Source organism: Gigantopelta aegis, chromosome 7, assembly GCF_016097555.1.
Source record: "Gigantopelta aegis isolate Gae_Host chromosome 7, Gae_host_genome, whole genome shotgun sequence".
NCBI lineage: Eukaryota > Metazoa > Mollusca > Gastropoda > Neomphalida > Peltospiridae > Gigantopelta > Gigantopelta aegis.
The window spans coordinates 14,285,530-14,310,595 of NC_054705.1; the positions used below are offsets into that span (position 1 = coordinate 14,285,530).

The 25,066-nt window shown below is 40.0% G+C and overlaps 1 protein-coding gene across 1 annotated transcript in view; it reads right to left on the reverse strand.

Moving 5' to 3' along the window:
* The window catches only part of LOC121376809 (solute carrier organic anion transporter family member 4C1-like), a 56,024-nt gene extending 45,882 nt beyond the window's left edge, over positions 1-10,142 (reverse strand). Inside the window, exon 1 of the mRNA XM_041504582.1 lies at positions 9,863-10,142. The gene's annotated coding sequence lies outside the window, so the exon portion shown is untranslated. The remainder of the gene's footprint in view (positions 1-9,862) is intronic.
* Positions 10,143-25,066: the final 14,924 nt, after the last annotated feature.

The following is a 25,066-nucleotide window of genomic DNA, read 5'->3' on the forward strand; positions in this document are numbered from 1 at the left end:
AGCTAAACAATAAAATCTAAGTAAAGTATGATTTCGGTTATCAAAAACGGCTCTAATAGTAAAAAATATGCCTTAGTGTTTATAAACTAGGGTATGTCCCTTTAACCAAACTTAGTGTCCATTTTCACAATTTGAAACTAGAACCTGCGACTTTAAAAAAGAAAGAAAAAGTTTTAAAAGGCCCCAAATAAATATAGCATTAAAAAAAAAAAAAAAAACGTTTACCTAAAAAAATATATGCTAGCACATTTTAAACTACGACTGTTTGGTATCTAATGCTAGAGTCAGACTACCAATTGTCAACAGAAAGTTGGCCAACTTTCTGCTGTGACTTCTACGACTGTCCAGTTGCTAGTCTGGGCGCTCTTACAACTCGATTCTCGTCGTATAACCCATTAGTTGTTAATCTGAGCGCACCCGTCGTAAGCCGGGAGTTAGGGAACTTACAACGCAACCGTCGAGTTGGCCAACTTTCAGCTGTCAGTTGGTAGTCTGACCCTAGCATTTCATGTGGTTATTTTGACACTTGGGCTGTTGTATGATATTATAGCAAGAAAATGAATGACTGACGACACCTCGGCACATTTTCGTCTATTTCGTGTCTAAAATATTATTATTCGATGCGACACTTGGTCGAGATAGAAAAAAGAAGAGGAAACCCGCTGCCGCCATACTGGCTAGGCCCTACTCAGGACTGTCACAATTCAGCAAGGGATCTTTTATGTACCGTACCCCCAATAGACAGTACTTTCATTTGAACTTATATCCAATTAAGGTTCAAGCACGTTCTCCTGGGCACACACATCAGCTATCTGGACTGTCTGTCCAGGACAGTAGGTTAGTTGTTAGTTGGTTAATGGTTAGTGAGAAAGAAGAGGGTGTAGTGGCCTTACACCTATCCACTGAGCCCTTAAGAACTCGCTCTGGGTTGGAGCCGGTACCGGGCTGCGAACCCTGTACCTACCAGCCTGTAGTCCGATGGCTTAACCACTGCGCCACCGAGGCCGGTTCCCAATAGACAGGACAGTACATAGAACACAGGGCCCAGCTGTTGTTAGTCATTATCGCCATAAAAACATTGTCAACTGTAGAATAACAATAAATGTGGCTATTGTTCCACCAAACCGGCGATACAAAATACTAATGTGAAGCGATACAAAATGAGTTTGTTAAAGGGACATTCCCGAGTTTGCTGCATTGTAAGATGTTTCCGACTAATAAAATATTTCTACGATTAAACTTATATATTATATATATTTTCTTGTTTAGAATATCAGTGTCTGCATATTCAATGTGTTTCTGGTCGTCTTAATATTTGTAAGAAGCCCAATCTGGATTTTGTCTTCAAATAATTTCGTACGTACAAAAAAATATATTTTAGGAAATAAAATAAAATTTTACCTAGTGCAAATTTTAGGACGATCAGAAACACGTTTAATATACAGCCACTAATATATTATGTAATTACAATCGTTAAAAAGTCTCTATTAGTACATAACATCTTTAAAATTGCAGTAATGTCCCTTGAAATGTTCAGTTAGTACAAGATGTCGTGCCATATTTATTTCCGGTCATTGGTCTTTGTTTGTTTTAATCCAAAGCGCCAGGACTGAAACTTGAAAGAGTCAATGCACTAGGTTTTGGGCCCATATTTATAAAGGCGTTTTCATTATAAAACATGTTTTAAAACGATGATTTAAGAAGAAGACATATTACAAACGTGTTCTGACTTCAAAACGCTGATACTAAAACAAGTTTTTACATTCATATTTATATTAAAAAAAGCATTTTAATGCTAAAACATGTTTTTTCATTCATATTTATAAAATCGTTTTAATTGTAAAATGAGAGACAGGTAGGCAATAGTTTGGACAGCTCAGAAGACAGAGTCGGAGGAAACTGACAGAAAGGGTCGAAACAGATTGAAATGTGTTTTAACATGCCTTTCAAGCAACGAAAATCATCGGCTATTAGATACCAAATATTTGGTAATTCGGGCATACAGTCTCATAGTCCATGAGCCAATAGGTTTTATTGGTATCTATTTGAGGAATAAGACTCATAGTCATTTTTAGCAAGGTGTGAATATCTAGGGTTGGAAAATATGTGATAGCACTGGAATAGTGGAAGCTTTTGAGTATTATCACCATTTTCCTAATCCTACCTTAAAATAATCATTTAAAAATACTACCAACACAAGGTAAAACAACCTATTTGAACCTAGTCCTGCTGTATCATTAAGCAGTCCCTGTCAATGACATTTCTCACACCTGTGGTAATGTTAAATAGCATTTCAGAAAACATTTAATAAAATGTTGAAGTTGAACATTTTAGCATTGGTAATATATATATATACATTGTGATGCATAAATTTTGAATAATACAGTATTTCAGTTTCAGAATCTTTTTTATCTATCATTTAGTTTTAAAATGTTAATAAAAGTTTTGGAATATATACAATTACACATGTTTGTGGCAATTGTATAGAGGAATCCAAATAACAGAATATCTTTTATGCAATTTCATTATTACAATCAGTAGAACTTTTATTTTTACCCGTCCCCCAAACGAAAAAAACCCAACTACTTTTTGATTATTTTAATAAATTGTATTTCGTTTCTTTGCTGCTGCTGTTGAAGCATATTCTTCTGACATCAAATAAACATTTATAGTAACATGCTGTCATTATTGTAAACCGACCTCAGCGGTGTAGTGGTTAAACCATCGGACTTATGTCTGGTAGGTATTGGGTTCGAATCCCAATACCGGCTACAAGCCAGAGTGAGTTTAACGACTCAATGGGTAGGTGTAAGGCCATTGCAATGAATTATCTCTCACTAAATACTAACCCACAGTCCTAGACTGACAGCTCAGATAGTTAAGGTGTATGCCCAGAACAGCGTGCTTGAACGAAAATAAGTATGAATGAATGAATGAACCATAGTAAACAATGTAAAGTGTTCAGGATAAATGTGATAATTATATTCATTTTCCTCATCCTCATTTGTACTTTTTCCACTGTCCAGTAGTCTACATATATCAGTGTAATTTATTGGCAGTCTATTTGCTACTCACACGCAATTTGGTAGTGTACTCGTCTTTGGACAGTTTCAAGCCAGCAGATCCAGAATAACCTAACCTCCTTCTTCTTTTTCAATCATCCACCCTCTACCAATAGGGCTTGGCACATTCGGTTGTTGCTCCACACTCTTCCCTCAATATTTTTCACATCAAGGTCTGAAGCAGTATCTATAACCTGGAGGCTGATGACTGTCTACCTCAACTTTCGCCACACAAAACAGGATATACCCGAGATCACTGACTTTAGTGCATGATGCACCGAGGACACAGAAGAGACATGTCAATACCTTTACTTTGGAGTGTTTAGTTCTCTCGGGGAATCTGTTGCTGACCCAACTAAACAAAATGTCCTGGGTCTCCCTTAAAGGGACATTCCTGAGTTTGCTGTATTTTTTAAAGATGTTATCGACTAACAGAGACTTTTTAACGATTGTAATTACATAGCAGATATATTTTTTCTGCATACAATATTAGTGGCTGTATATTAAATGTGTTTCTGATCGTTCTAATATTTGTACTGGGTTAAATTTCATTTTATTTCCATAAATATAATTTTTTCGTACGTACGAAATTATTTGAAGATCAAATCCAGTTTGAGCTTCTTACAAATATTAAGACGACCACAAACACATTGAATATACAGACACTGATATTCTAAACACGAAAGTATATTTAATATGTAAGTTTAATCGTAGAAATATTTTATTAGTCGGAAACATCTTACAATGCAACAAACTCAGGAATGTCCCTTTAAGCTTGTCAGCGATTTCAAAGTACTTGCCTTACCTTTGGCGGTAAATTAGTGGCTAAAGTAGATTTGGTAGTCTTTCTAAGTAATACATCTGGTGTGGACAGAGTTGTGTAACCGTCCACGGGATTGAGATAAAATGTCATCCATTTGGAGTGTGTGTCTTTGTTACACCACAATAATGCAACCAAACAAAGAACAAACTGCTTTTATGGGGATCACTCTCCCTTTTGCTTTTACTTCTTTTTTATACATAATGCTAAACCTCCCCACCATGTTAGTTTTCATTAATTGGAATTGGTTTGCTGGTGGGTCTTTTTCTAGTCTCGCATTACTTAAAGACTTTCACGAGTCTAAAGGTGGCGATATCTCTGGGAGCTATTTTTGTAGTAGAAATGCTAATGAGGTCCTACTTTTCTGTGAATGGGCCTATCCTTTGATAACAAAAACAACTGCTGTGCTGATACTGCTTCCTGGTCTTTTTTATTGTTGGTCAGTAAGTATGATAAAATTTTGATGTGTTACATTTTAACTGACCTCGGGATGTACTGCTGGGTTTAGCTGTTAATAATACTGTTTAATAACTCCAACGTTCAGGCTCTGTCTCCAGGAGTCGGGGTATCTTTATTGTGACCCCAGTGGTCTAGTTCACAGGGATCCACCCAAAATGTATTGGGTTTTTTTTTTGCCAGACATCTGCACTTAGAAGTGGCCCATTTTTCAAGTTTAATTATCAGGATTCATCTCTGGGAAATTCGTCTTCAGACCAAAGTTTGGGGCTATATAGAGGTACCCAGCATAGTTGATCTTATCATAGGCAAAACATCATGAGATAATAGTTCTTATGACATTAAGGTGCACATTTCAGTTCTCTACACGAAAAACACACAGAAGGCCAACTGCATATATTACATCCTACTAGCATATGTATGTAGCACATCCATTATGTAGATAATTCTCCATTCCTGTGAATTAGGTGTTCTATTAAATATATCCACATTGTTATCAACTCATCTAAGAGTGGACTTTTACAAGACACTATTGAATTTCTGTTCAAATCTGCGACCATGCTAAGAATTATCATCAAATCGCTCCTGCCTTAAACATTGTCTTTCATCCACATTATAAATACCCCTCACAGTACTAATTTCGACATGGTTTCTTAGACGTACTTTCCTTTTTCGGGTAAGTAGTAATGCTACAATATTTAACAATATTTTTAAAATATTTTTATCACATGAAATATATTTTATTAACTGAATTTCATAATGAATTTCCTTAAAACTCATGAATCTAAAAATGTTAATCTTTATTTAGGAAATACATCAAATAAATATATTTTTGACTCCATTTATCAAAATGAAAAAAAAAAAAATCTGCCTTTGTAACAAACTTTCCATTGATTAAAGAATGCAGTTTTTCTTTTAATTTTTCGCGAGATATGATTATTTTACTCCATTTCCTTCAAATACTTTCTGGCAATACATTGAAAGTCCATCCTTGCTTGTAGTCAGGGTAGTGGTTAATGTTCGAGATTTTGGTGATGCATTTGCTACACCCAGGAATGTAGATTTTCTTGTAAGAATTCTTATCAAGTTTAGGAATCCATTACAGGAGAGGAATAGACATGTTCATTGGCGTACGGTGTGTGTGTGTGTGTGTGTGTGTGTGTGTGTGTGTGTGTGTGTGTGTCTGTGTGTGTGTGTGTCTCTCTCTCTCTCTCTCTCTCTCTCTCTCTCTCTCTCTCTCTCTCTGCGTGTGCCTCTTTTTTTCCTTCTTTCTTTTTTTTTTTTTTTTGGGGGGGGGGGGGGGGGGGGGGGGGGTAGGGGCAGGCTGATTTTTGCCCGAATTTAGAAGTTTTAAACAAAATAATCTCAATAACGACGTTTATACTTAATTACACTATTACCAAACAGCTACCAAACGAAGCACTGCGACTTTTTGTTTTAAAAGGATTACAACTAATGAATATTCATGTACAAAACAAGAAGTGTATTGTTTGAAAGTGCAACCTATTTGGCCCACATACATGCTGGTCTTAACCCCCCCCCCCCCCCCACCAACTGCTTAGGGAGGCATGTTCAGTTACCACCCCTCACCCCCTCCCACAAACACATACTCATACAGTTGCCTCCCTTTCCCCTCTCCCCGTCTCTTACGCTTATGGTCATGACTTCACCTTTTAAATTTCAAGAAAAAAAAGCAACGTGCAAGTAACTCCTGAATAGTATAATCTAATAGATTAATATTTAGTTCTTCATGCCAGGAAATCGCGTCTGAAGGCATCCACCCATCCTCTAAATGGTACCACCCACGCCAAATATACTTCCTGCGAGACTGCGCCATAAAACATGTCAAAACATTTAAAACAGGGCTGTCTAAAACAGAATCTTGTTTAAAACATTGTATTCTTTTAAAGACAGTGTTTATAATCCTGATTTAAAATGAGTTTTAGATTAAAACATGTTTCTGCTGAAATGTTAAAGTTAAAAAGCTTGTTTTGTTAACACCACTAGAGCACATTGATTAATTAATCACTGACAACTAGATGTCAAACATTTGGTAATTCTGACACGTAGTCATCAGAGGAAACCCGCTACATTTTATCCTAATGCAGTGAGGGATCTTTTATATGCACTTTCCCACAGACAGGAAAGTACATACCACAGCCTTTAAAGGGACATTCCTGAGTTTGTTACACTTTTTAAGATGTTATCGACTAACAAAGACGTTTTAACGATCGTAATTACATATCAAATATATTTTTCTGCATAATATATTAGTGGTTATATATTAAACGTATTTCTGATCGTTCTAATATTTGTACTAGGTTAAATTTCATTTTATTTCCTAAAATATTTCTACGATTAAACTTACATATTAAATATATTTTCTTGTTTTTTAGAATATCAGTGTTTGTATATTCAATGTGTTTCAGGTCATCTCAACATTTGTAAGAAGCCCAAATTGGATTTTGTCTTGAAATAATTTTGTACGTCCGAAAAAAATATTTTTAGGAAATACAATAAAATTGAACCTAGTACAAATATTAGAACGATCAGAAACACGTTTAATATACAGCTACTAATATTTTATGCAGAAAAATATATTTAATATGTAATTACAATCGTTAAGAAGTCTGTGTTAGTCGGTAACATCTTTAAAATTGCAGCAAACTCAGGAATATCCCTTTAACATGGATGACGGGCACTTGACGTTGTAGTCACGACAGTCTAAACACTACCTCCAGTGATCTATGACTTTCTCACCTGTTACACATTTTCGCCTGAGGCGTTATAATCGTAGGTTCAAATCCCATGGATCGACTCATTATCGGATTTGGTCTGTACCTGTCCCACCTAGTACACCACGGCTGGTATATCAATGGCTATGGTATGTGCTGTCCTGTGTGGGAAGTACATATAAAATATCCGTTGCTGCTAGTGAAAAAATTTAGCTTGTTTACTCTAATACTATATATATATATATTTATATATGTGTGTGTGTGTGTGTGTGTGTGGTGTGTATGGTGTATGTGTGTCTTTCTCTGCCTCCCTCACTCTCACTCTCTCTCTCTCTCTCTCTCTCATCTCTCCCTCTCTCTCTCCTCTCTCTCCATCTCTCCTCTCCACTCTCTCTCTCTTGTTTGTGTGGTTGTGTGTGTGTGGTGTCTCCTGTCTGTCTGTCTGTCTCCTCCCTTGTCTGTCTTCTGGTCTGTCTCTGGTCTGTCTGTCTGTCTGTCTGTCTGGTCCTGTCTGTCTCTGTCGCTCCTCCCTCTCCTCTCTCTCTCTCAATCACTCAATCCTCTCTCGCCCCTCTCTCTCTCCGCCTCTCTCATCTCTCTCTCTCTCTCTCTCTCTTCTGTGTGTGTTGTGTGTGTGTTTTTGTTGTGTGTCTCTGTCTGTGTGTGTGTGTGTGTGTCTGTATGTGTGTGTGTGTGTGTGTGTGTGTGTGTGTGTGTGTATCAGATTTATCAAATGCTTGACATGTATCCAGTAGCCAATCATTAATAAATCAATGAGCTCTAGTGTTGTCATGAAATAAATCAAACTTTTACTTTTTAACCACATGCCTTGGGGATTTACATTGTAACGAATCAGAGAGTTCCGGCCAAAGTTATTTACGAAAAAAACAAATCAGCTGCGGCTATGATTGGTAGTAATATGCGACATTGATTATTTATGCAAATTCTATTATCTATCGACAGCAAATTAATACAATTCATTTAGTATACAGCTTTTATGCAATATACACAGGCACTAAGAGGCTGAACTCAATAGTGATATAAGTACTAGCATATATGGAACTGTTATTTTCAGCAAAAATTAGGGCAACAGCTGCTAATAAAAACATTTATTAAATATTTTATATGTCATTTGCTCGAGTATCCTCCAGCGCTTGTCTCTTTATATCTAATACCAGTGTAATGTATACAAAGACCAGCACTAGAGGGCAATCAAGCTAATATACCCAGGGCTCGAAACCCGCCAAAAAATATGGTGGCCCAAAATATAATAGATGTTGGCAAATTATAGTAAGCGAACCATGAACAAGATTTTAATGTGGAATAAATATATGCAATACAAATATAAATAGTGGCTCACATGTTATAGCTCTAAAGAAGATCGCCCAAATAATATTATTTGACCAAATAACACCATTATTTTTTAAATATTTATGTCGCACAAACTGGACATTGGTCACATTTGGCGACCTGCCACATGCTGTTTCGAGCCCTGATACCATTAGCCTGAGTACTCTGACTGTATAGGGCTAGACGGATATTTGGACAGATATTGAGCCCAATATCTGTCCAAATGTCCGTCTAGCCCTATAGAGTCAGAGTATTCGGGCTAATATACCATGCGACCCTCCATTTTCCTGCACTTTATATTGGTCTGGGCTTGTTGACAGTTGACACGCTGTTTATATTAGTTTTCATAAGAAAATGTTAACAATATCGGCAATGGGATTTGATTTGGTCCACGAGAACCTTCAACAAATATTGAACGACCGCGAAGCCAGTCTAGCTCTCCCCAAGCTGTGCAGCGGCACGGCCACGTTGTAGCCATATTGAGTTGAAGGCAAAACCAACAAGTGCTTTATTTTCTCTGCAGTGCATTCTGCGAGTCTTCAAACACACGTACCCCTACCACATCCGCCATAACCAAAACGTGACCCCCTCCCAGTTTCGACCATATAATTATGTGCACATTACATCAATAACACACTTTAAAAGTCCATTCAACTTAACCAAGTTATCCATGACAACTACATTATTCACGGCAGTGCTAAAATTTAATGTCATGACATAAGCGCCGGTAAAATGAGAAAAAAATATATATATATTGCATAGGTATATAATTATATCTTATTATATGTTGACCTAGTATATAACTATCGTTATCCAGGGATGTGAAACATACCAATAAAAGCTGGAAAATAGCTTATACCATACACAGAGTACAGTAAATGTATTAATATTTATATCAGGCAATTTTCCAGCATATCGGGTCAAATCTAGTATAAACTGGACACATCCACCAGGGAATCTCGGGGAAATGTGCCCAAGACAGTCGTGCTTGAACCTTCAGTGGAAGTTGATTGATCGATTAACTAAAGATTTGTAAATCCTGGAAAATCATACCCCAACTCGTTTCAGCCAGTGCACCACGACTGGTTACCAAAGGCTGTGGTATGTGCTATCCTGTCCGTGGGATGGTGCATATAAAAGATCCCTTGCTGCTAATGAAAAAAAAAATGTTGCGGGTTTCCTCTCTAAGACTATATGTCAAAATAACCAAATGTTTGACATCCAATAGCCAATGAATAATAAATCAATGTGATCTTGTGGTGTCGTTAAACAAAACAAAACTTTATCATACCCCGATTTCCTTATTTGAGATAGAATTTTCTACCGAATCATGCATATATATATATAAAGTGCTTGCCAACATTCTTCCTGGAAAGAAAAAAACACACACAAAAAAAAACCCAGAAGAAGAAGAAACAGTTTGTAACAGTTCTGCCTACCTGTTCTTATCGTCTGCTAAATGACTTCTGCTGCCTCGCTCGTAGACGTCAACTCCCGAACGGAAAGAACAAGACCCCGCTCGAGACGTGTACCGCGCATCACCGATGTAAACAAAGAAATAAATCTCCACTTCTTCTATTATTGTGTACAGCCAATTACATCTAACGAGCCTGGTCCCAGTTTTACAGGTGGTGGGAAGAGAAAAAGTTTGATCAAGTTGACTGTTTCATAATGTATGTCAGTTTGTGACGTATCGTGCTGGGTAATTCCCACTGCCTCTCTCGAGCAGATCCTAGAACACAGATCAATCAAGCCCATTGGCAAACACGGTCTAGCCTCGACTATGAGTCGGTGGGGCCCTGTAGAGGTTTTAGTACGAGTAGGAAAAAAAAGAGGTGAAAATTGAGGACCTCACCATGTAAACAACAGAAATAATAATAAAAATAATAAATAAATAAATAAATAAATAAATGAGTGGGTGTTTAATTTCTATCCTAACTTATATTATGGTGATTGGTCTTTGTGTTGTAGTTTTTAAAACAACGGAGATAAGGCTGGTAGGTACAGGGTTCGCAACCAGCTACCGGCTCAAAACCCAGAGCGAGTTTAATGACTCAATGGGTAGGTGTAAGGCCACTACACAGACGTTTCTGCCACCAACCCATTGTCCTAAACAGACAGCCCAGAAAGCTGAGGTGTGTGCCCAAGGTCAATTGGTTATAAGTAGGAAAATAAGTGTAAATGAACGAATTATTGAATTATTATAGGGAGTCATTTTTAATAAGATATTACCATATCGATGTCGTATAAATTCACATGCCAAGGGAAGGCCGTATCCTGATCAAAATCATGGGGGGGGGGGGGGGGGGGAATGGGGCATTTATAAACAAATGAAACACTGTACAAATTAAACTCTGGGATGTGTATGCTATTTTTTGGAGTAAAAAAAAAGTCAGATTCTCACTCTCTTGAGGAGGATACGGCCCTAGTGAGTATTTCATAGACTGGGAAGTTTCGGCTGGAATAGGTTAATATTTTTAGTTAATTAACTTTAATTAATGGAGGGGAGGATTTAGAAAAACCCCAGAAAGATCTAGGTGTAATTCGCAGAACCGCCCTAAAACAGTTAACTCCTTTGGACGCTATAACCCCGATGAAACAATTTCCGTGCTATAGCAGTTATTTCCGGATGAGATTCTGTATCATACTTCACTACATATTGACCGTAAACATACAGTTCATAGACATTGCACGTAACTGAGTGTAATATAATAATCATAATTCAGGCACATATGGGGGAGAGAGATAAATAGAGAGAGAGAGAGAGAGAGAGAGAGAGAGAGAGAGAGAGAGAGAGAGAGAGAGAGAGAGAGACAGGACACCGCGACAGAGACAGAGAGACAGAGATAGACGAGACAGAGACAGAGAGAGAGGGGGAGAAAGAGATAGGAGAGAACGGGAATAGAGAGAGAGGGTTAGACGAAGGAGAGATAGAGAGATATAGAGAGAGAGGAGAGAGAGAGAGAGAGGAATAGAGAGAGATAGGAGAGATAGAAGACAAGAGAAGATAGAGAGAATAGAAGGAAGAGAAAAAGAAGATAGTGGAGGAGGAGGGAGAAAGGGGGGGGGGAAGAGAGAGGGGAAGAGGAAGACAGAAAGATAGAGAGAGAGGAGAGGGAGAGGAGAGGGATCCGAGAAAAAAAGAGGCGAAGGTGGAGGAAGGGAAGGGGGAGAGAGTACGGAGGAGAAAGGGGGGACAAGGGAAGAGAGGGAGAAAGAGGGGAAGGGAGAGAGAAAAGACAGAGGGAGAAGGGAAAGGAAGGTGGGAGAGGAGAGGGAGAAAGAAAGAGGGAGGAAGAAAGAAAAAGAGAAAAAGAGATCGAGGAAAAGGAGAAAAAGGAAAGGGGGGGGGAAAGAGAGGGAGAAAAGGGGAGACAAGAGAAGAAAAAGGAAGAGAAAGAGGAGGGGGGAAGGGGAGGAGAGAGGAGAAAAGAGGAAAGGGAAGGAGAAGAGAGGGAATTGAAGAGGGGGAAAGAAAGGGAGAGAGGAAGAGAAAGGGGAGAAAGAGACAGAGAGGAAGGGGAGGAGGGAGAAAAGGAAAACAAAAAGGGACAAAAAGGAACAGGAAAGAGAGGGAAAAGAGGGAAAGAAGAAGACAGGAAAAGAAGAGAAGAAAGAGGGGAGAAAGAAGAAAAAGGGAAAAAGAAGGGGGAAGGGGAAGAAGGGGAAGAGGTAGAAGGGAAGAGGGAAAGAAAGGAAGAGGGACGGGGGAGAGGGGAGGAAAAGGCGGGGGGGGAAGAGAGAAAAGAAGAGAGAGAGGGGAAGGAAGAGGGAAAAGAAAGGGAGGAGAGGGAGAAAGAGAAGAGGAGAAGAGGAATGGGAGGGATGATAGAAGGAAAGAGAGGGAAAGAGAGGAGAGAGAGGAAAGGAGAGAGAAAAAAGGAAAATGGGAGAAAGATAAGAGGAAAGGAAAGAAAAGAGAGAAAAAAAAGGGAAGAGAGGGAAAAAAAGAAAAAAAAAAAAAGAAAGGAGAAGGAGAGTGGAGGTGGAGGAAAGAAGGGAAGAAGAGGGAAAGAAAAAAAAAAAAAAAAAAAGAGAGAGAGGAGGAGAAGGAAAAGAAATTAAAGGTGAAAAAGACAGGAGGGGGGGGGGGAAGGAAGAAAAGATGAAGAAAAGGGGGGAAATAAGGAAAAAGGGAGGAAAGGAGGGGAAGGGGAGAAAGGGGGAAAGAGAGGGGGGGGATAGGAGAAAGAAAGGGAGAAAGGGAGAAAAAGGGAAAGAAGGGAGAGAGGAGAAGGAGGAGAAAAGGGGTGGGGGAGTCGAGAAGGAGAGGGGGAGAGAAAAAGTAGGGGAGAGAAAGGGAAGGGGACAAAGAGGGAAAGAAGGAGGGAGAAGAAAGAGAGAAATAGAGAAAAAGGGGGGAGAGGGGGAAAAGAGGGAAGAAAGAAAAAGAGGGAGTGAGAGAAGGGGGGGGAGGAGAGAAAGGGAGAAGGAAAGAAAGGAAGAGAGAGAGAGAGGGAAGGGAGAGGGGGGGGAAGAGAGAGGGAAAAGGGGAAAGGGAGAGGAGAAGAGAAAGGGAAGAAGGAAGAAAGAGGGGAAAAAGGAGAAGGGGAGAAGAAGGGAAAAAGGAGAAAGAAAGACAAAAGACAGCGAAGAGAAAGAGAAGAGGGGGAGAGAGGGAGAGAAGGGGGAGAAAAGGGAGGGGGAAAAAAGAGAAAAGAAGGTTTAAAGGGGGAAAAGGGGAAGATAGGAAATATATAAAAAAGAAAAGGAGGGAAAGGGGAAAAAAAACGGGGGGAGAAGAAAAAGAAAAAGAAAAGAAAGGTGGGGAAGGAGAAAGAGGAGAAAAAGAGGAGGAGGGAGAGAAAAGGGGGGGAAGAAGAGAGAAGAAAGAGAAAGGAGAAGGGGGGTGAAAGGAAAAAGAAAAGAAAAATAAGGGGAGGGAGAAGGAAAAGGGGAAGAGGGGGAAGAGAGGGAGGCACTCAAGACAAGAAGAGACGGGGAGAATATGGTAAAAGGGACTATGGAAAAGGAAGAAAAAAGAAAGGAGAAAGAAGAGGGGGGGGGGGGGAAAGGGGGAAGAAAAAGGGAGAGAGAAGAAGGGGGAAAAGAAGAAAAGGAAGGGGGGAGGGGGGAAAAAGGGGGAGGGGGAAAGGGGGAAAAAATGGGAAGTTGGAGGGGTGCAAGGGTGGGAGGAAAAAGTGTAAGGAAAGAAGACTGAAAGGGGATCGAGAGGGAAAAAAGAAGGAATAGGGAAAAAAAGCGAAGAAGAGGAAAGAAGACGGGAAAAGGAAGGGTCTCGCCCCTCTTTGAAAGGGGAAGTGAAAGGGTTGAACAAAAGGGAGGGGGAAAGGGAAAGGGAAGGGAGACAGAGGGGGGAAAAGAAGGGGAATCTAAGGGGGAGGTCGGGGAAAGGAAAAAGGGAAGAGAGGAGGGGGAGAAAGGGGCTAATGGGGGAAAGGTTGGAAACAGGGGAGCGTGAGGAAAAAAAAGAAAAAAAAAATTCCGGGAATAAGGGAAGAGGAAAAGAAGGAGAGGAAGTGGAAAAGAAAGGAAGGAGGAAGATAAAATAGTCGAGGGGAGGAAAAGGAGGGAAGGAGGGGAAAGGGGTAAGAAGGGGAGTGAAAAAGGGAGGGAGAGGGGGGGGAAAGGAGGAAAAGGGGGGAGGGCGGAGGGGGGGGGGGAAAGGGAAAAGAAAGAAAAGAAAAAGGGGGAAAAAAAAGGGGGAAAATGGGAGAAAGAAAGGGGGGGAAGGGAAGAAGGGGGGGGGGGGAAGGGGAGGGAAAAGGGGAAAGGGGGGGTTCAAAGAAGGAATAAGGTATGGGGAAGAAAAGGAAAGGGGGGAAAAGGGAAAAGGAAGGGGGGAGGGAAAGGGGGAATGGGGGAAAGTCTAGCATAAAAGTCCGTGGGCTGTAGGGGAAAACAGAGGGAGAGGGAGAGAAAAGAAATGGAAAGGAGAATTGAGCCTAAACCTGGAAGGGGAGTTTCGGGACACTATATTTGAGGGAGAATGAAAAGTTCACAGGGGATAAGAAAGGGGGCACTATGAATTTTGGAGGGGGGGAGAAAGAGAAAAATGACGCAAGAAAGGGGAATTAGAAAAAAATGGGGTAGGGATAACAAAAATGGACATAACTTAAGTTTAAATTGACAGAAGGAATACTCTGTGACCACTCAGAAAATAGGGGTATTGGGGCCTCTGGGAGGGAAATTTTAGATTATTGTGTCATTATGTAGGTCACCAAAGGGCAAAAGGTCAAACATTTTCAGGCAATGCTTAAATCTGACATATAAGCATTTATTTGATTAGTACTCTCTTAATATTCAAAAAGGAATTTTTGTGTTAACAAAAAAAAAAACTGTGCGGGAAAGGAGGAACAAATCCGGAGTGTTAGTGTTCATTTATTTTGCAAAAAAAAGGGTTTGCGTGACAAATGGAAAAAGGTCGTATTTTTAACGAAAACAAAAATGTAGCTGTAGCAAAGCGGAAATTAAAAAAGGTCATATCTCTAAACCAGATCAGTGTATACTAGCAAGCTGACATTCCACATATTGATATTGGAGAGAGAGAAACGAGAGAGATGGGGCAGGGGGTAGCGGTATACTGACAGAGGCAGGGGAGAGAGGACCAGAGCCAGTGGAGAGAGAGGGAGCAAGACATGGAGAGATATGGAGAAAGGGGAGATACAGACACAGACAGAGAGACAGACAGACAGACAGAGATAAAGAAAGGAGAAAGAGACGAGAGAGAGAGAAAGACATGGAAATATATTTAGAGGGGAAGATATAGAGGCAGAATGAGAGAGAGAGAGAGAGAGAGAGAGAGAGAGAGAGAGAGAGAGAGAGAGAGAGAGAGAGAGAGAGAGAGAGAGAGAGAGAGAGAGAGAGAGAGAGAGAGAGAGAGAGAGAAATGTTGTGGGTTTCCTTCCTAAGACTATATTTCAAAATGTACTAAACGTTTGGCATCCAAATAGCCGATGATTAATAAATAAATGTGCTCTAGTGGATTCGTTGAACGAAACTAACTTTAACTTTCAAATCAAATTAAAATATAATTTCCCTCAAGACCCTTAACCTAGCCAAAACTCCGCGCCCGCCCCACCCTCATCGCTGTCACCTTCTCAGACAATTCTGACGTCTACATTTTCACGAAATCTAGATAAATGCACCATTTTAGGCAACAAAGTTTTAATGGTCTAGTTTAAAATGTGCTGATCTGTCGGTTTCAAGTGAGTTTTAACTATAAATCATCTTTAACGATGTCAGCGAGGACGGGTTCTTAAAAAATATGTAGATTAAATACAGGAAAGTCCGCGTTTGTAAGGGGGGAGGGGGGATTACTTTCAAATACATTGCTACACAGCGTAATTTAATTTTCATTTTAATCGTATTTTTCTGCTTATATATGCAGTTAAGTTAAAGCACGTTGTTGTGGACACACGCACACGCGCGCGCGCACACACACACAATCAGACGTACATACACATACAAGCATATACACCCATACGCTCATATACACACGCACGCATATATAAACACGCGCACATACGCACGCACACACATACGCACATACACACACATACATACACACGTACACGAACGTACGAACACACACGCACATACACGTACACACACATACACAGACACACATCCCCGTTATGTGGGTTGTCTGTTCCACACAGTGGGTTACAGGATAATTTTTAGTGATTAGTAAACAACAAAATCGGTGTATTATAACTTTTATTAAAAGTCACTGGGTGGGATCCGGTACCGAGATATGTACTTCTACCACATAAATTATTTCAATTTGTTTTGAATATCAAGTTCCACATAGTGTTTGCGAAATTTTATCTAGGTAAATATAGGCGTCGGAAGCGGGGGAGGGGGGGGGGGGGGACAATGAACACCGCCCCCACCCCCACCTCCAGATGGTATCTTCCGACACTTATGGTGAAAACACGGATGATTTCCGCTTCCTACTCGTGCCTGTTGTTTTGTGTTTTTGGCGATTAGCGGCAAGGGGTCTTTACGTACTGTTTATTTATTTGTTCAAAAGGAAAAGAAAACAAATACTTTCTAACGCACCCTGTTGAGAACAATTTTGTTTCGTTTACTGTTCCTCTTCCCCACTATCCACGTTCAACATCTTCCTTTAATACCCAACATTGTTCTTTGCATTATAACCAGGCGCGGATTCTGGAGGTGGTGGGCGGAGGGTGGGGCGGGGTTGGGGGTCGTAGGTGGGTTATAATGATAGTCATTCTATGTACGTGCCTATATCAAAAAGTACTATTCAGGCACGTCCGTCTAAAGCGCAATTTCTGTTTGTTTGTACGTATTTTCTTGCTTATATCCAAGGAAGGTTCAAGCACGCTGTCCTGGCCACACACCTCGGATATCTGTTCTGTCTGTGCAGGACAGTAGGTTAGTGGTTAGTTGATAGTGGTTAGTAAGAGAGGAGAGAAGTCAGTGTAGTGGCCTTACACCTACCCACCGAGTCGTTAAACTCGCACTGGGTGGGAGCCGGTACCGAGAGGCGAACCCCATACCTTTCATCCTTAACTCCGATGGCTTAACCACTGTATCATCGAGGCCGGTTGCAACTTCTGACATCGCCACCATTTGGCCGGATCCAGGAAGAATAGTAGATGGGAGCGCACACCTCTGTTTTGCTTGAAAATCTTATTTTCATTCCATAATGTTCAAGAAGTCACCATTTTTAAACTTACTGAAAAACAATATTCATATAGCAAACCACCCCGTTTTTTGTGTTTTTTTAAGACACCACTAGAGCACATTGATTAATTAATCATCGGCTATTGGATTTCAAACATTTGGTAATTCTGACTCCTAGTCATCAGAGGAAACCCGCTACATTTTTCCTTATATGCAGAAAGGGATCTTTTACATACACTTTCCCACAGACAGGAAAGCACATGCCACAACCTTTTACCAGTTGTGGTGGTGGACTGGTTGGAACGAGATAAAAACCCAATCAGTTGAATGGATCCACCGAGGTGGTTCGATCCTGCTACGCAAGAACCTCAGACGAGCACTCAACCGACAGCTAAATCCCCACCCCCCCCCCCCCCCCCCCACCCCCATCCGTCTCTCCCCCACCCCGTTGATCGAATCCAAAACACGCCCGCTAATGTTAACATTCCCTTTAAATTATTTTAGATTCAACATCTTCATAGCAGTGTCGTAACTTAACTGAGAGAGGAGGCAAGGGCCTTACAGTTAATTACGACCTCGCTGTCAGAGTCGACCCTCCCCTTGGACCCGCGCCTTTGAAATTAAAATGGGGTTATCATAGTCAGGAAAAAATATTGAAAATGCTAAATATTTATTTTATGTAAACAGGTGGTAATTTATAAGGCCCGGGGCTATTTTTCTCAAAGACGTCAATTAAAATTCCGCCAGTAACTGTCGTGTTGCATCTAAATGAAGATCTTACGTACACACATGCACGCCATACATCATGTATAGCGGGATTTGAAGTGAGAGAGATATTACGATCATGGATGGCGTCACTAATTACATCAACAGATTGTTGTGCTTAGCTAAACTTACTTAACACCAAACGTGTGATAAATTCTCGAATAACCCTAAACGTTTTCATATATCTTCTTTTCCTTCTTCGATCTTCTTCTTCTCCAATCTTCTTCTTTTTCTCCAGTATTCGTCTTTTTCTTCTTATTCTGTCTTCTTCTTCTTCTGTCTTCTTCTATATTCTTTTTCTATTTTATTCTTCTTATTCGATGTTTTTCTTCATCAATGTTTTTCTATATTTTTCTTTTTTTCTTCTTCTTCTCCAGTCTTCTTCTTCTTCTTCTTCTTCTTTTTTTTTCCAGCTTCTTCTTCTTCTTCTTCTTTTCCTTTTATTCTTCTTCTTCTTCTTCTTCTTTTCCTTCTTCTTCTTCTCTTCCTTCTATTTTATTCTTCTTCTCCTATCGTCTTCTTTTTTATTCTTGTTGTCCAATCTTTTCTTCTCCTTTGTATCAATCTTTCTTTTTTCTTCGTCTTCTTCAATCTTCTTTTGTTCTTTTTATTCTTCTCCAAACTTTTTCTATTTTTCTTCTTCTATCTTTTTTTTTCTTCTTTCCTTTTCTTCTTCTTCTATCTTTTGTTCTTTTATTCTATTTTTTTTTTATTCTTCTCCAATCTCTTTCTTCTATTTTTTTTTTATTCTTCTTCTTCTTCTTCTTCTTCTTCTTCTGTGTTAGTTCAATTATCACTCCACTTAAGCTAATTTTTTAATACGGTTCTCATAGATTTGATGAGGACAATATAAAAATAAATAATTAAATGACTGAATGACTGAATGACTGAATAAATAAATATATATATATATATATATATATATATATATTATATATATATATATATATATATATATATATATATGTATGTATGTGTATGTGTGTGTGTGTGTGTGTGTGTGTGTGTGTGTGTGTGTGTGTGTGTGTGTGTGTGTGTGTGTAAATAGACAAATAAATAAACAAATAAATAAATAATTGAAATAAAATAGATAAATAAAATCAATAGATAAATAAATAAATAGATAAATATATAAATATATAAATGTATAAATACATATATAAATACATAATAATTAATTAATTAATCAATAGGCAAGTAAAATAAATAAATAAATAAAATCAGTGGCCCGTTCGGGAAGGCGAGCGATTACGGTCGCTGGGTAGACTGGCTTTTGCATCCAATGTCAGATGAATGTGATGTGATAGAAGACGGTGGTACCAGTCAATATGTTCGCCAGTGCTCAGCGTCCTGCTCTGCGTTTAGACGGACCGAGCGGAGAAACGTCCGCTAGACTGGTTTACGCGCTTCACGGTAAACAAAATGACCACGTTGGGAACCAATCAAATAGTTCGCGAACGTTAGAGGAAACGTTTGCTGGCTGAACTTGGGGCAGAACACGTCATTGATTGATGGAACAGATGGACTGGTTATTATAAAACCAGTCGTTATTTGATTTTACTGCTGTTCCTTATATGTAGCGTAGCACAATCTCACTTATTTAATGTTTCAATCACCCGGGGCGCGGTGGGTTGCAGGATCCATCGCCCTCGGTGGACTCCGTCTCAACCAGTGTTCCACGACTGGCAAAAAGTTAAAATTTATTTTGCTTAACGACACCACTAGAGCACATTGATTTAATAATAATAATCGGCTATTGGATGTCAAACATATAATTTTGACATATAGTCTTAAAGAGCAAAACCCGCTACATTTTCCCCATTATTAAAAGGGATCTTTTATATGCACCATCCAACAAACAGGATAGCACATACCACGGTATTGATATACAAGTCGTGGGGCACTGACTGGAACGAGAAATAGCCCAGTCGGCCTACAGATGGAAATCGATCCTAGACCGACCGCGCATGAAGCGAGCGCTATACGACAGGGCTATGCCCCCCACCCCCAACGACCAGTACACAAACGGCCATGGTATGCACTGCCCTGTCTATGGTAACGTGCATATAAAATACCCCTTTGCTACTTTATTGGTAGCCTGGTGTAGCCTATGTGCTAAGAGGGCGGGACGTAGCCCAGTGGTAGAGCGCTCGCTCGATGCGCGGTCGGTCTGGGATCGATCCCCGTCGGTGTTCCCATTGGGCTATTTCTCGTTCCAGCCAGTGCACCACAAATGGTACATCAAAGGCCATGGTATGTACCACCCTGTCTGTGGGATGGTGCATATAAAAGATCCCTTGCTGCTAATCGAACAGAGTAGGCTCAACGCTCATATAGAAACACATTACTAAGTTTTAGGGCCGAGACGTAGCCCAGTGGTAAAGCGATCGCTTGATGCGCGGTCAGTTTGGGATCGATCCCTGTCGTTGGGCCCATTGTGCTGTTTCTCGCTCCAGCCAGTGCACCACGACTGGTACACGAAAGGTCGTGGTATGTACTATCCTGTCTATGGGATGGTGCATATAAAAGATCCCTTGCTGCTAATCGAAAAGAGTAGCCCATGAAATGGCGACATCGGGTTTCCTCTCTCAATATCTGTGTGGTCCTTAACCATATGTCTGACGCCATATAACCGTAATTAAAATGTGTTGAGTGCGTCGTTAAATAAAACATTTCTTTCCTATGTGCTAAGATTAATCAACAATCTTGTCCTACCATCTCCTTGTTTCAATAAGTGTGTTGGACGAACGTGACTACACAAATCGAGGAATTTTTTCTTTTTTTTTTTCTTTTTTTTTTTTTTGCAAGGGAAAAAGATCATTTGTGCCAGCTCGTGAAAGGGGCATCGTAATAGAAGTTTCTGCATTAGCCTCAACACACAACCACACACAACACACGCATACGCACACACGCACACACGCACGCGCGCACGCACACACATAATAATCTCATCTGAAAATAGCTACATATATTTGGAAAAAAATAAAATTGTAAACAAATATTTTTTCGGGGGTGACGGGTCCCCCTGGTCCCCCGTGGATCCGTCTCTGCAAATCTAAGATCTTCAGATTCCGAAACAATGGGCATCATATCCGCGGTCAGAGTGACTCCCCTTTGTTTACTGAGTATTATGATGAACGTATGGATTCAATTAGCACTTAAAGGTACTTACTCTTCTAAAAACATTACATGGTATTTCTGTTTTAAACTGACTCTGTTGCTTCACTGGGCGGGATATAGCCCAGAGGTAAAGTGCTTGCCCGAGGTGTGGTCGGTCTGGGATCGATCCCCGTCGTGGGCTCATTGGGTTATTTCTCGTTCCAGCCAGTGCACAACGACTGGTATATCAAAGGCCGTGCTATGTACTATCCTGTCTGTTAGATGGTGCATATAAAAGATCACAGTTTCTGACTGTATTATGGGCCTATGACCTTTATACTGAATAAAAATTGTCTTGTCTTGTCTTGTCTTGTCTTGTCTTATAAAAGATCCCTTTCTATTAATGGAAAAAAATGTAGCGGGTTTCCTCTCTAAGATTATATGTCGGTTTTACCGAATGTTTGACATCATATAGCCGATGATTAATAAATCAATGTGCTCTAGTGTTGTCGTTAACCAAAACAAACTTCTTTTGCAATACCCCAAAATGCATTTTTCATAATTCTAAAAACGCACGTTCGTCTGAGAAGTAATGGTTATCGATACAAGTTGTAGTTATTTTTAGACTGTATTTCTCTGTTTAAGCATCACAGACTTTAGCTTCTCTCTGTTATAACCTTATCCAAACGTGTGTTGTAGGTTTGTAGATTAACTAAACATAGTGTGCATTTTACTCACTAAAACTAGGGTCTACGCCTTTAAAATACTATATTGTATTTCTGTTTAAAACTGACTTTTTTGCTTCACATAGCAATTGCTTCGTATCCAGTCATAAATCAACAGATTGCTGTTTAGATCTCTAAGCTTATTTCACCCCATACATGTCATACATAATTAACATATACATTTATTTTGAAGAAGGATCCTCCACCTCAGTGTGTGTACTGTTAGTATATTCTGACGGTGCGCCACATTTTGGTGGAGTTCAATCATCTCAAGCAAACAAGAAAAATATATCTGGTAGAAGGAATGTGATGGAATCATTTCAATTCCATCCTTAACTTGTTTTCAAATTCCTCGAGAAGGAAGGAAATGCTTTATTTAACGACGCACTCAGCACATTTTATTGACGGTTATATGACGTCAGACATATGGTTAAGGATCACACAGATTCACAGAGAGGAAACCCGCTGTCGCCACTTCATGGGCTACTCTTTTCGATTAGCAGCAAGGTATATTTTATATGAACCATCCCACAGACAAGGTAGTACATACCACGGCTTTTGATATACCAGTCGTGGTGCACTGGCTGGAGCGAGAAATAGCCCAATGGGCACACCGATGGGAGTTGATCCTAGATCGATCGCGCATCAGGCGCGCGCTGTACCACTGAGTTACGTCTCGCCCTGACTGATAAAGGAAAAAGAAAGAAATGTTTTATTTAACGACGCACTCAACACATTTTATTTACGGTTATATGGCGTCAGACATATGGTTAAGGACCACACAGATTTTGATAAGAAACCCGCTGTCGCCACTACATGGGCTACTCTTTCCGATTAGCAGCAAGGGATCTTTTATTTGCGCTTCCCACAGGCAGGATAGCACAAACCATGGCCTTTGTTGAACCAGTTATGGATAACTGGTCGGTGCAAGTGGTTTATACCTACCCATTGAGCCTTGCGGAGCACTCACTCAGGGTTTTGGAGTCGGTATCTGGATTAAAAATCCCATGTCTCGACTGGGATCCGAACCCAGTACCTACCAGCCTGTAGACCGATGGCCTAACCACGATGCCACCGAGGCCTGTGATTGATTGATAAAGGGATCAAAACAATATGACACATATAACCATACAGTAACGTAGACCCGTGGATTTACGTTCGGGCCCCGATTTACGAAGCGATCTTTGCACTAAAATCATCTTAAGAATAAAATTAATTTTTCTTTTGTTTAACGACATCACTAGATAACATTGATTTACTAACCATCGGTTATTAGATGTCAAACATTTGGTAATATTGACGTATAGTCTTTAAGAGAGGAAATCTGCTACATTTATTTTCCATTAGCAAGGGATCTTTTACATACGTATACACCATCCCACAGACAAGATAATACGTACCACGGCTACTGGTATACCAATCGTGGTGCAATGGCTGGAACAAGAAATAGCCCAATATCCCGACGGGAATGGATCTTAAACCGACAGTGCATCAAGCGATCAGGGCTACGACCACCCACACACCCCACTCACACATCCCACACCCCACACCCCTTAAGAATAAGAGCATAAGGCAGTTAAAGTACGTAATAGTCCTGTAGCTTAGCTTATTGATGGGGACTGAGCGGATAAAAACACCAATTTAGTTTTTACTGTTTCTGTAGGTCCTTTGATTAGAGTTTTTCCTATGAGCCAACCTGTCAGTGCTTTGGGACAAATTATATCTTGATTTCAAGATGGCCGCCATTTACGAACCGGTTTTGTCAATATCTTGATTTCTAAATGATCTCAGACCACAATTGAAACGGCTATATGCATATTTTATTAATGTCTGTAATGTATCTGTGATGTGTGTCACAAATTGTATCTTGATTTCAAAATGGCCGCCATTTACGAGACGTTGTTTTCAGTATCTTGAGTTCTAAATGCTCTCAAACTACAAGTCAACCTGTTATATACATATTTTAATAATCTGCGAATATGCCAACTTAGGATTCTTAATTAAAAGGTAAAGTTACATTTTAACGATAAAGCATAAAATGTATGTACAACGTAAAACTACAGAATGTCTCAATCCCGGAAAGATTCCTAAGGTGATATTTGCATTATGCTCGTCTCGTTAGGTCTAAAACAAAGCGAACCTGGGCCTGGCGAGTGTGACAAAGACTATAGTCTCGTGTATTTTCTCGTCTGGGTCTATAACTGCAACTTGTTATCAATACACATTAATGCGTTCGTATATTTAGATAAGTTTACTTCTATAAACATCAACAATAAGTATAAGAAATCCACATTGTCTAAGTTATACCTTTCCTGTTGGTTATGAAAAAAAAATTAATGAGTAAGGTTGGGACATTGTGCAGCTGTCAGTCTGGCAGTGTGAAAATTTAGCACATGTTCTCTTATGTCGTCTGCTGCCATGTCTATAGTTCGCGCCAGCACAGACGCGACGTGTTTTGTCACATTCGATTCAGGCCCGTAGCTGGGGGAGGGAGGAGGGGGGGAGGGGGAGGGAGGGGCTGCAACGGGTGTGAACGCACCCCCGCGAGAATTGGAGTTCCGCTCAAAAATGTATAATGCTTTTTATTTCCTATTATAAGTATTTTAACGTTTACCCTAACAGATGGCTGTATTAAATGCTAGTTTATTCGAAACCATCATGATTATTGGAAGTCCGCCCTCTAATACTATTTGGCTCGTCTCTGTAGAAGTTCAAATATTAATTTCAGCATTCGGAAATTTCCGTAAATATTTTTTGGCCTAAAATGGTACATTTTATTGAGTTTATTACCGCAACCCCCCCCCCCCCCCCCCCCCCCCTACGTTTTTTCAATGTTGAAATAGACCAACAAGTTCGCCTATTGCATAAATAGTCTCGAATGACGTTATAAAAGGCGAAGTGTAATTGGTCGATATTTAAATTGTTATTTATAGATGAAATGTCACCTGGACATGGGAGTCCATGCAATGTTGTTAGATCTACTGGTGATACCAGTAAAGCTAATTTTAATCATATTGGTGGTAGACCCGACCTTCCCTGGTAGGAACGACTATAGTCTCTAAACCACGTTCTCACTAGTATTTTTAACCCAGGCTAAATTGATCAGGACCTGGAACGGGCTAGATTTGGTCGCAGTCAAATCTGGGTGGGGCGTTAACACGCGATTTTACCTTAGCGTACCAAAACGTGTGCTTGCATATCAAAGACCGTGGTATGTACTATCCGGTCTATGGGATGGTGCATATAAAAGATCCCTTGCAACTACTGAAAAAATGTGGCGGGTTTCCTCTTGAAGATTATATGTCGAAATGACCAATAGCCCATGATTAATAAATCAATGTGTCCCAGTGGTGTCGTTAAACAAACCAAACTACTATGTACTGGAGGTTCTCCACAACCATTAAGTTTGTTTATTATTTATTTATTTATCTATCGCGA